The sequence below is a fragment of the Hyperolius riggenbachi genome, chromosome 2, assembly GCF_040937935.1.
Source record: "Hyperolius riggenbachi isolate aHypRig1 chromosome 2, aHypRig1.pri, whole genome shotgun sequence".
In the NCBI taxonomy this organism is placed as follows: domain Eukaryota; kingdom Metazoa; phylum Chordata; class Amphibia; order Anura; family Hyperoliidae; genus Hyperolius; species Hyperolius riggenbachi.
In genome coordinates this window covers 13,985,336-13,996,048 of record NC_090647.1, presented here as the reverse complement: position 1 = coordinate 13,996,048, position 10,713 = coordinate 13,985,336, and the positions used below count along the sequence as shown (strand labels likewise).

General features: G+C 48.0%; 1 pseudogene; it reads left to right on the top strand.

Annotated features, from left to right (window-relative positions):
* The first annotated feature begins 225 nt into the window (after positions 1–225).
* Positions 226–1,178, top strand: LOC137544606 (olfactory receptor 52E8-like; annotated as a pseudogene).
* The last annotated feature ends 9,535 nt before the right edge of the window (positions 1,179–10,713 follow it).

The following is a 10,713-nucleotide window of genomic DNA, read 5'->3' as shown; positions in this document are numbered from 1 at the left end:
TTAATAAAAAAAATAACACTGTTAAAATGTATTATATGTGTAAATGTAAATATTGCAAAAGGATAACATTTGTTCTCATCATCACCAAGGTATGCAATAACCTCAATTCTGATTGGTTTAATGATCATGATTACTACTGATTTATTATATTGGTCTTGGTGACATCTCTGTATATTTAGCTTGCCTTATAAACAGCTCCTATCTTCAGCTACTGGTCACTCCAAGATGGAAGACTTGAGCAAAAACCAGACCTTAATTTCCTTTACTGAATTTGTCCTCTTTGGCTTTCCCGGGATTATAAGATCCCGACAACTGTTGGTAATTCCATTTGCATTTATCTATGTAGCGATCTTGTTTGGAAATTTTGCCATCATTTATCTGGTCTTGGTTCACCCCAGTCTCCATTCACCCATGTACATCCTCATGTCCATCCTCTTCGCTGTCAGTATTTCCTGTGCCACCTCCATCCTGCCCAAGTTTCTTCTTGGCCTAGCTTTTGATATGAATGGCATCACTCTGAGAGGGTGCCTTGTTCAGATGTTATGTATTTATTTCTTGGGGGCATTTGAATCCAGCATTATCTTGATGATGGCTCTAGACAGGTTCATAGCCATCTGTAGACCATTACGATATAATAATATCATGACCAAACGTTTGCTGGTCCAGCTGGTCATCATTGGGCTGGCACGGAGCTTGCTCATTTCAATTCCAACAGTCACACTAACCTCCAGATTCCGTTTCTGTAGATCCAACATCATTCTAAATTTTGTTTGTGAGAACATGGGGCTCCTCAGTCTTGCCTGTGTGGATATCTCCAAAATACAAATTGTTGGTCTTCTGATTAAAACCTGCTTGATGTCAGCCTTCTTCTGCTCTCCTATTGCACTATTCTCTACACGGCCATGAAGATAGTTGCTGGAAGGTCCCGTCATAAAGCCTTAAACACCTGCATAAGCCACATGGTGGTGGCTTTCCTTATTTACCTGTGCTCTCTTCTTGCCTCTATTGTCTACAGAATACGGACAAACATCACCTACGACATTAAGAACCTTTTCAACGCAATCTACCTCATGGTTCCCGCCACTTTCAATCCGGTTGTTTATGGAGTAGGGTTGAAAGAAATTAGAGATTGTCTCACCAAATCCTGGAAAAAACACAATACAGTTCTTCATTCATAAATGTACCTTCTGGTCAATGAGAGTTTTGTTGGTGGAAGAGAGTTGGGAAGTGGGGGGACCCAACTGGGGTTGACTGTCAATCATGTGATTTTTTTTTGAATTTATATGAGGGGTAGAATTGGAAATAATTAGACTCTCTGTTAAAATCCACATTGAATAGATTGTGCTTTCTGGAAATTCTCCAACATATAGAAATGACAATTAACAGAGGTGTTGTCTTTACTCAGTCAGTACTTCTTCAAAGACTTACCTTATTTTTTTTTTTTTTTTTTACTGGTAATAAAAAAAGGAGAATTAGTAAAGCTCCTCAGCATATACTATAAGTAGAAATTGAAATATTGTAGATCTATTGTAAAGTGGAGATGAGTAATCAGGATGACCAACTGGCTTGGAGCTGGAAATCTCTGTATAGACCTGCAAGGTAAATACACAGCATTTGATGCGTAAAAATAAATCTACAATTTTCCTGTTCTCAAAATTAGATTGATGTAATCTAACCTCTCCCCCCCCCCCCCCCCCCGGACCACCATCTCCTGCTGTCAATAGGGGGGCTTGCAGGCTGCTATCTCCTGGGTCCTTTGATTAGCCAAAAGGAGAGCCATGTACTGTAAGTGATGGTATTGTGTGCACGTTATATTGTATGCATATTGATGATATTGAAGGTATTATTGTTCTTCATGCATAAATCTCCAGCATATTACCTGGAGCTGTATAAAGCAAGAAACAAACATGGGGTGCATAATAATACACCAAATAAAGACACTGGTACACAATACAGAATTGTTAATTAACAGTGACAATTTTAAAATGAATGATGGATAAAATGTATTAAAAAATTCAAAACGACTTCCGGTTCCGGCGCCCGGATGGTGGCAGGCTGAAAGAGGAGCTCCGCATACCGATCCCGCTCCGCTAGGCTGCACGGCAGAAAAAAGCACCCCCTGCACAGCCACGACATAGAGGGAGGACACCGGAGCGCTCAGGCACGGAATCCGCCGCTTATGGATCGCTACTTGCTGCGATCCGTCCCACGCAAAGGAAAGGCCGACACGGAGCACACCAAGATGGCCGCCGCGGCCTCCCCACAGCACATGGAGCAGTCTCAGCCCCCACAAGGAGAGGACACTTCTCAGCGGGCGGCAGACTGGGGGTCGGAAGATGAACTCTCCACACAGCAGTCAGGTGAGGGGGATAAACTGGCCATAGACTATAAACTTTTGGCAACGGAGGTGGCCAGACAGTTAGCCCCAGAGCTGCAGGCCACGCTGCAGGCTACTCTAGATAAGTCCATCCAGGCCATTAATAGTAATCTCCAAGCACATGCCCAGAGGTTGACGCATGCTGAATTTAGGATTCAATCTTTAGAAGATGAAGCAGCTAAAGAAAGCACAGATCATAAGAAATTGCTTGAGGAGAACAAAGCTATTAAAGACAAGTTACAGGACCTGGAAAACAGGTCACGGAGAAATAATATCAGAGTGGTGGGGGTCCCGGAAAATATAGCAGCTCCTGCTCTCCGAGAGTTGTGCATGACAACAATCCCCAAAATGCTGGGGTTCAAAAGGCCCATGAAAGTAGAACGAGCCCATAGGGTCGGGCCGCCCCGCTCTGACCAGGATACAAAGCCCCCCAGACTGGTGCTCGCTCGCTATCTAGACTTTGCTGAAAAAGCAGACCTGTTAAGAGCCTACAGGGACCTGGGACATCCGCTGGACTATCAAGGCCGAAAAGTATTCTTGTTTAATGATTACTCTGTGGAGGTGTCCAAAAAACGTCAGCTATTCAAGTCTGCATGTGAAATGTGTATAGGCATGAAATGGAAATTCGCATTGCAATACCCAGCAACGATGAGGATCACAGACGACAAAGACAAGGATCATATATTTACATCTGCTACTGAGGCTTTATCCTTTTTACGCTCAGTGTCTGAAAATGCCACAAAAGATTGACTCTCTTTATATCAACCTTCAAGCTTGAGGGTTTGTCAGCAGGGGGTGCTGTTGTATAGCTAGAGAAAGGTTTGAGCCAAAATGACATAGCATATGTTATTTTCTATCAATGATCACATTCTGGTATACTTTGGTATTAAAGTTTGAGTTAATGTTCTAGAAAAATATCATAAAAGAAGCCTGAGAGTAGTGAGAGGGGGACCGGTTTTGGAGATGGAGGAAGGTCATCCGGGAAAAAAGTGAAGTCACATTATGTGGGGTTAAATGTGTTGGATAATAATTTTTGTTTGGTTTTCAGGTTGGGGAATCTACAAGGGGGGGAAAGGGGAGGGATGGGTCCTGGCTAAGCCACTCCAGATCAGACGGGTTAAATTGTCAGTGGACGCTTGGTGGTCACTAGATCCAACATTTTCGTGGAAATGGCATTACGAATAACAACATGGAATGTTAAGGGACTTCGGTCCCCTGGTAAGCGATCAATTATCTTAAGACATCTAAAGAAGGTAAAGACCGATATTGCATTACTACAGGAATGTCATCTAACAAGAGACCAATTTAATTATATGCGTAAATCTTGGGTGGGACAAGTATATGGTTCGCCAGCTCAGGGGAAAAAGGCGGGGGTACTTATATTAATACATAAACAAGTACAGGGTCAGGTAATCGAGGAACAATGCGACAAAGAAGGGAGGTGGGTAAGGATTAAGCTTCGTTTAGCGGGTGAGGAGGTGTCGATCATGAATGTATACGGGCCTAATGCTGAGGATAAGTCCTTTTTTGCAGATCTTTTGACCAATACCCTTTCTGCCGACACGTGCAAATTTATTCAAGGGGGAGACTTTAATGCTATGGCTAACTTGGGGGAAGATAGATCCAAAAGAAGAGCAGCCAGCTCTCAAACTGCAGCTAAATCTGTCCTATTCCAGGATTATATCCAAACGGCAAGTCTATGTGACGGCTGGAGGTCATTACACCCAGATGGTGAGGAGTTTACTTTTTATTCACCCCCTCATGACATATGGTCAAGGCTAGACTACTTTTTATTATCCCAAAGGGCCATGTCCCAGGTTCTAACCAATGATATCTTAGACTTAGTAATCTCCGATCATGCTCCAGTACAAATGACCTTCTCCACTACGGTACCTAAGGGGACGGACATACTGTGGTGGTTCCCATCCTACTTGTATGAGGATGAGGGATTTGCACACCTGCTCCAGCAATGGTGGTGGGAGTACAAGGAAGATAATCAGGCACATATAAAAGACATCTTTTTATTTTGGGAGGCAGCTAAACCCACTTTAAGGGGGAGAATTATAAGTTATGTAGCAGCCAAGCGTAAAGCAGCACATAACCAGTACATGAAATCAATAGAATCGCTACGGGCGGCCCATAAGAATTTCCTTGATAACCCCTCACCTGAGGCAAGAATAGAATGGCAAAAAGTTAAAAGAGACACGGAAATAAATTTAAAGACACGGGATATGTACCTAAAATCCTATAAATCGGTAATAAAATAGGTACATTACTTTCTCGCATGTCAAAACCCCCTTTTAACACCACAGTAATCACTTCTCTCCAATCACCTCTAGGTCAGGTAGAACACAACCCTAAAAACATCAACACCATATTCCAAGAGTTCTATAAAAAATTATATGCTGATACTATCACTACAGGGACTAGGGACACAGTGCAGAGTTGGCTGGACAGAGTGTCTCTTCCTTCTCTCTCAGAGGAGGATCTATTGGAACTAAACTCCCCTATAATCGAAAATGAAGTCCAGAACACGATCAGGAATCTTGCTAATGGTAAGGCGCCAGGCCCAGACGGATTATCTTCGGAATTTTTCAAACTAATACGTCAGGACCTGGTGCCATATCTGACGACTCTTTTTAACACAATTCTGAGGGAGGGTAGGTACCCCACATCGGCAAACATGGCTTATATCAAATTACTTCCCAAAGCTGGCAAGGATCCCCTACTACCAGGATCATATCGGCCGATATCTCTAATTAACCAAGATATAAAAATACTATCAAAAATAATGGCGGATCGTTTGGCTAATCTTCTTCCCAAGCTTGTCAGCCCACACCAAGTGGGATTTGTCAGAAACAGGTCAGCAGTAGCCAATGTTAGGAAACTACTCCTGGTCCAGGATTATGCTAAAGCCTATCCCGAAACATGCAAAAATTATGCCATTTTAATGATTGATGCGGAAAAGGCCTTCGATAATGTATCCTGGGAGTGGCTTGAGGGCGTGCTGGATAAAATGAAAATCACTGGCTCATTACGAAATTTAATAAAAGCTATGCACATAAATCCCAGTGCCCGTATTTACACCCCAGGTTTTTTGTCTGACCCTTTTACGCTTGAGAAGGGCACGAGACAGGGGTGCCCCTTGTCACCTCTGCTCTTTAATCTAGCCTTGGAGCCTATGACCCGATTTTTTGAGGCGAATATTGCGGGAATCACTATCGGGGGACATAAAGTGTCGCAAGCCATGTTTGCCGATGATATTCTGTTATTCTTACAGGATCCGATGATACAACTAGAACAGGTACTGGGGAAAATTGAGGAAATAGGTAAATTAAGTGGCTTCAAAGTTAATGTATCCAAATGCGAACTAATGTACTTATCCAAATTAGCCCCGAAAATAAATATGACACACCTCCCAGTTAAGATCTGCTCGCAGGCAGGGGAGGACTGGGACCTTTTGGCCTGGGGGGACAACACAAACTAGAGGCCCATTTCACGGCATCCCCAGCCCAAAGCCATATCTTTCTTGTGTGCAAATCTTCAAATTGTGATAACAGCCCCAGACACACACACACACACACACACACTCTGTACCTGATGCCTAACCCCATTTCTCTGCACAATCTACCTGTCTGATGCCTAACCTTAAAGGAGTTATCAGGCTTTTTTTTTTATGAAAATAAGTGCTACTTACCCAGGGCTTGTCCATGCCCCAAGCTCCCAGCATGTCCCTCGCCACAGTTCTGCAGTCAGCTGTTCTCTGCCGCTGCCTCCCAGCCCCCGGCAATGACGTCAGGCCGACTGCGCCTGTGCGAGTGGCGCTGTCAATCACCGCCACATGGACCAGAGCGTACTGTGCAGATGCAGAACTACTGCGCCTGCGCAGTACACTCCGGTCCACGTTGCGGTGATTGACAGTGCTGCTCGCACAGGCGCAGTACAGGCCGACATCCAGGTCGGACTTGTGCCATCGCCGGGGACTGGGAGGCAATGGCAGCGAATGGCTGACTGCAGAGCTGCGGCGAGGGACATGCTGGGAGCGTGGGGCTGGAGGAAGCCCCGGGTAAGTAGCACTTATGTCATTAAAAATGCCTGATAACTCCTTTTAACCCCCCCCCCCCCCCCCCCCCACACACACACACACACACACACACACACAAACCTACCTACCTGGTGATGCCTAACCCCACTCCTGCCCACCCACCATACAAACTACTTGTCTGACACCTACCCCCCCCCCCCCCCTCCAACTACCTGTTTGACAGTGCCTAACTGCCTGCCTCCCCCCTCCCCTGCCGCCAATCACACCACAAGAAGAAAAAACGTTCCCCCTCAGGCCAGGGTCAGAATGGGGATGATTATCACACACAAAAAAAAACTCAGAGGGCACTGGCCTGGGCAGAGAATTGAATTTAACAGCAGTAGCAGGCAGGCAGCAAAGTGTGAGTAACTCAGTGACAAGAAGGGAGAAGAAGTACAGAAACAAAATTTATAAAAAAAACCACCTTCTCCTCTGGCGACCTGGACCCGACCTCCTCTATCCTCCTGTCTCCTCAGTCCTACACCTCCTCCTCCTCCACAGCAGCAAGCAGCTATAGGTGGCATCTCCGACTCCCAGCCCCCCCGAGTGTCCGACTCCTCCAGCCAGGACAGCCAGCCAGCCACTCGTAGCCGCAGCTCCAGGCCCCCAGCCCCCCCAGCACAGAAATCTGAAGAGTGAGACAGCTCACTCCGATGACACCTCAGGCACAGCAGCACAGGGGAGGACTGTGTCCGACTCCTCCAGCCAGGGCCGGAGATACCATAGGAAAAAATAGGTAACTGCCCCAGGGCCCCAGAGCCTGTAGGGGCCCCAAAGTTGTCCCTCCCCCATGTTAACTGTTGCTCCCCAGGGTCTCTGCTGAGTCTGTAAGGTTGTGAGGTGATTGGGGGAGGGTCAGCAGCCAGCTCAGGGGCCCAGGAGGGAAGTTTGGCTGCAACAAAGGGCCTCTAAGGATGCTTTTTGGTCGGGGGTGTCTGTTGGGGGCCCCCAGGCTAATTTTGCCCTAGGGCCCAACTGTCACTTGAACCGGCCCTGCCTCCAGCCAGGCCAGCCAGCCACTCGTAGCCGCAGCTCCAGGCCCCCAGCCCCCCCCCCAGCACAGAAAGCTGAAGAGTGATACAGCTCACTCCGATGACACCTCAGGCACAGCAGCACAGGGGAGGACTGTGTCCGACTCTTCCAGCCAGGCCAGCCAGCCACTCGTAGCCGCAGCTCCATGCCCCCAGCCCCCCCCCCCCCCCAGCACAGAAAGCTGAAGAGTGAGACAGCTCACTCTGATGACACCGCAGGCACAGCAGCACAGGGGAGGACTGTGTCCGACTCCTCCAGCCAGGCCAGCCAGCCACTCGTAGCCGCAGCTCCAGGCCCCCAGCCCCCCCAGCACAGAAAGCTGAAGAGTGAGACAGCTCACTCTGATGACACCGCAGGCACAGCAACACGTTGCGGGCGGCAATGGCTCCAGGCGGGGGGCGGAGTCAAGCAGGGTCAACCCACCAGGCCGGAGAGGACCTAAGCTATTTGTGTCCTTGGGCCGCTCACATCCACCGCAGGCTCAGCCACGCACAAGGGCACACCACAGCCGGCCGCCTCAGCCCCTTCTCTGATTGGATACTTCAACTTGCCGGGAAATATCGCGCGAGGTTGCGATCCCCACTGCGAACCTGTCACCTGTGGTATGTCTGCGGCCGCTGCATATAGCAGTGGCTGGCCCTAATTACTTAAGATTCAAGCGGCCCGGGGGGCAATTGCCCCCCGTCCCCCTGGGCCAGTCCTCCCCTGCTCGCAGGTAACTTATTTAGGAATTAAATTCCCTAGAGAATTATCTCTTATGTACTCAAAAAATTATTACCCCCTGATACTGGATATTAAGCGCCAACTAGCTAATTGGGAAAACCTGCCCATTAATCTGATGGGACGGGCTTCATTAATCAAATCGGTGTCTTTTGGCAGATTGCTCTACCCTCTACAGACAATACCATTGCTGATGAGGCATTCAGATGTCAAAGATTTATATAGTGCATTCATACGCTTTCTGTGGAAAAAGGGGAAGGCAAGAATAGCTCTCTCCAAGCTACAGCTCCCTAAAATCTGGGGGGCCTAGCTATACCCGATATACGAAGATATAATATAGCTTGTCTAACCCGCCATGTAAGGGATTGGATTAATAACTCGAGTATTTATTCAAATTATGACCTAGAGTCCTCATATGCCGAACCATGGTCCCTCTCTGGTTTGCTACACACATCATATAAGCATTTACCACCAAAATTTAGAAGTAGCAAAATTTTGAATGATACTATAGTGACTTGGAGAGAGCTGTGCAAAACATTTAACATGCCTTACCTGGTTTCTAAATATATGCCCCTACGCGGCTTGCCGGAGTTCCCGGCGAGCCTTGCCCATGGAGGTTTCTATGAATGGCAGGACAAAGGAATTCACCGGTTGGGGCAATTACTAGATTTGAATGCAGGCAAATTACTATCCTTTATGGGTATCAGGTCAAATTACGACATTCCGCGCCATCATTTTCTATACTATGGCCAATTGAGATCATTTCTAGAAAGCAAGGGGAACCAATTTAAAAAAATAACCACATTGAATAAACTGGATGAATTCCTAGCCCCCCATATTCCTAAAATATCACTGTCTATGATTCAGACGGACCTCCAGCAGTTAACGGTTGCCAAAAAAGCAGCAAATAATCTCGCCAGCTGGTCTAAACATATATCAAGCGATGACCTTCCACAAAAAATCCTTGAGGGATATGGGGTGATCCATAAACTGATAGTGGGGGAAAACTGGCGAGAGTCCCATTTAAAATTTATTCATAAGGCAAAGTATGCCTTCAATATTAAATACAAGAATCCACCAGCGTATTACACACCTAAATGCCCTAAGTGTAACCAAGCGGACGCAGATTTATACCATTGTGTGTGGAGTTGTCCAATTGTGGTAGATTTTTGGAAAAAAGTAATGCAATATACTAAACAAATGTGTAAAATCCAACTGGAACTGAGCCCTCTGCTAATGCTGTTCAACTTTGAAGAATCACATACAGAGTCAGGAGACAATCCACAAGCTAACACTAAAGGCCTGAGTAAACTAGCTCATCTGATCCTAATCACAGCTAGAAAGGTGATCAGGGCCGAGCCTGGGCGGGTGCTGCGGGTGCAAGGCACCCAGGCGCCTGCCTCTGAGAGGCGCCGCCCGGCCGCCGCTCTCCCCCTGTGGCCGCCGCTCGCTCGCTCGCTCCCTCCCTCCCTCTAGCCGCCGGCGCCGCGTCAGACCTCGATCAGGCGGGCGGGCGCTAGGACCTAGCACGCCGCACTGATATGCGGAAGTGACATCACTTCCGCATATAGAGCGGGTGCGCCTGGCGCCTTCTTACTGGTCGGGTCGCCCGCTGATTGAGGTCTGAAGCTGCTGCAAGGTGAGGAGGGAGCGGCGGCGGCAGAGGCAGCAGCGGCGGGAGGGGAGGATTGGGTGCGCTCCTGTCACTACCTAAACGGGGACCCTATACCCCCTGGCTACCTATCCTGGGCACATATTACCCCCTGGCTACCTATCCTGGGCACATATTACCCCCTGGCTACCTATCCTGGGCACATATTACCCCCTGGCTACCTATCCTGGGCACATATTACCCTCTGGCTACCTATCCTGGGCACATATTACCCCCTGGCTACCTATCCTGGGCACATATTACCCCCTGGCTACCTATCCTGGGTACATATTACCCCCTGGCTACCTATCCTGGGCACATATTACCCCCTGGCTACCTATCCTGGGCACATATTACCCTCTGGCTACCTATCCTGGGCACATATTACCCCTTGGCTACCTATCCTGGGCACATATTACCCTCTGGCTACCTATCCTGGGCACATATTACCCCCTGGCTACCTATCCTGGGCACATATTACCCCCTGGCTACCTATCCTGGGCACATAATACCCCCTGGCTACCTATCCTGGGCACATAATACCCCCTGGCTACCTATCCTGGGCACATATACCCCCTGGCTACCTATCCTGGGCACATATACCCCCTGGCTACCTATCCTGGGCACATATACCCCCTGGCTACCTATCCTGGGCACATATACCCCCTGGCTACCTATCCTGGGCACATATACCCCCTGGCTACCTATCCTGGGCACATATGCCCCCTGGCTACCTATCCTGGGCACATATACCCCCTGGCTACCTATCATGGGCACATATACCCCCTGGCTACCTATCCTGGGCACATATACCCCCTGGCTACCTATCCTGGGCACATATACCCCCTG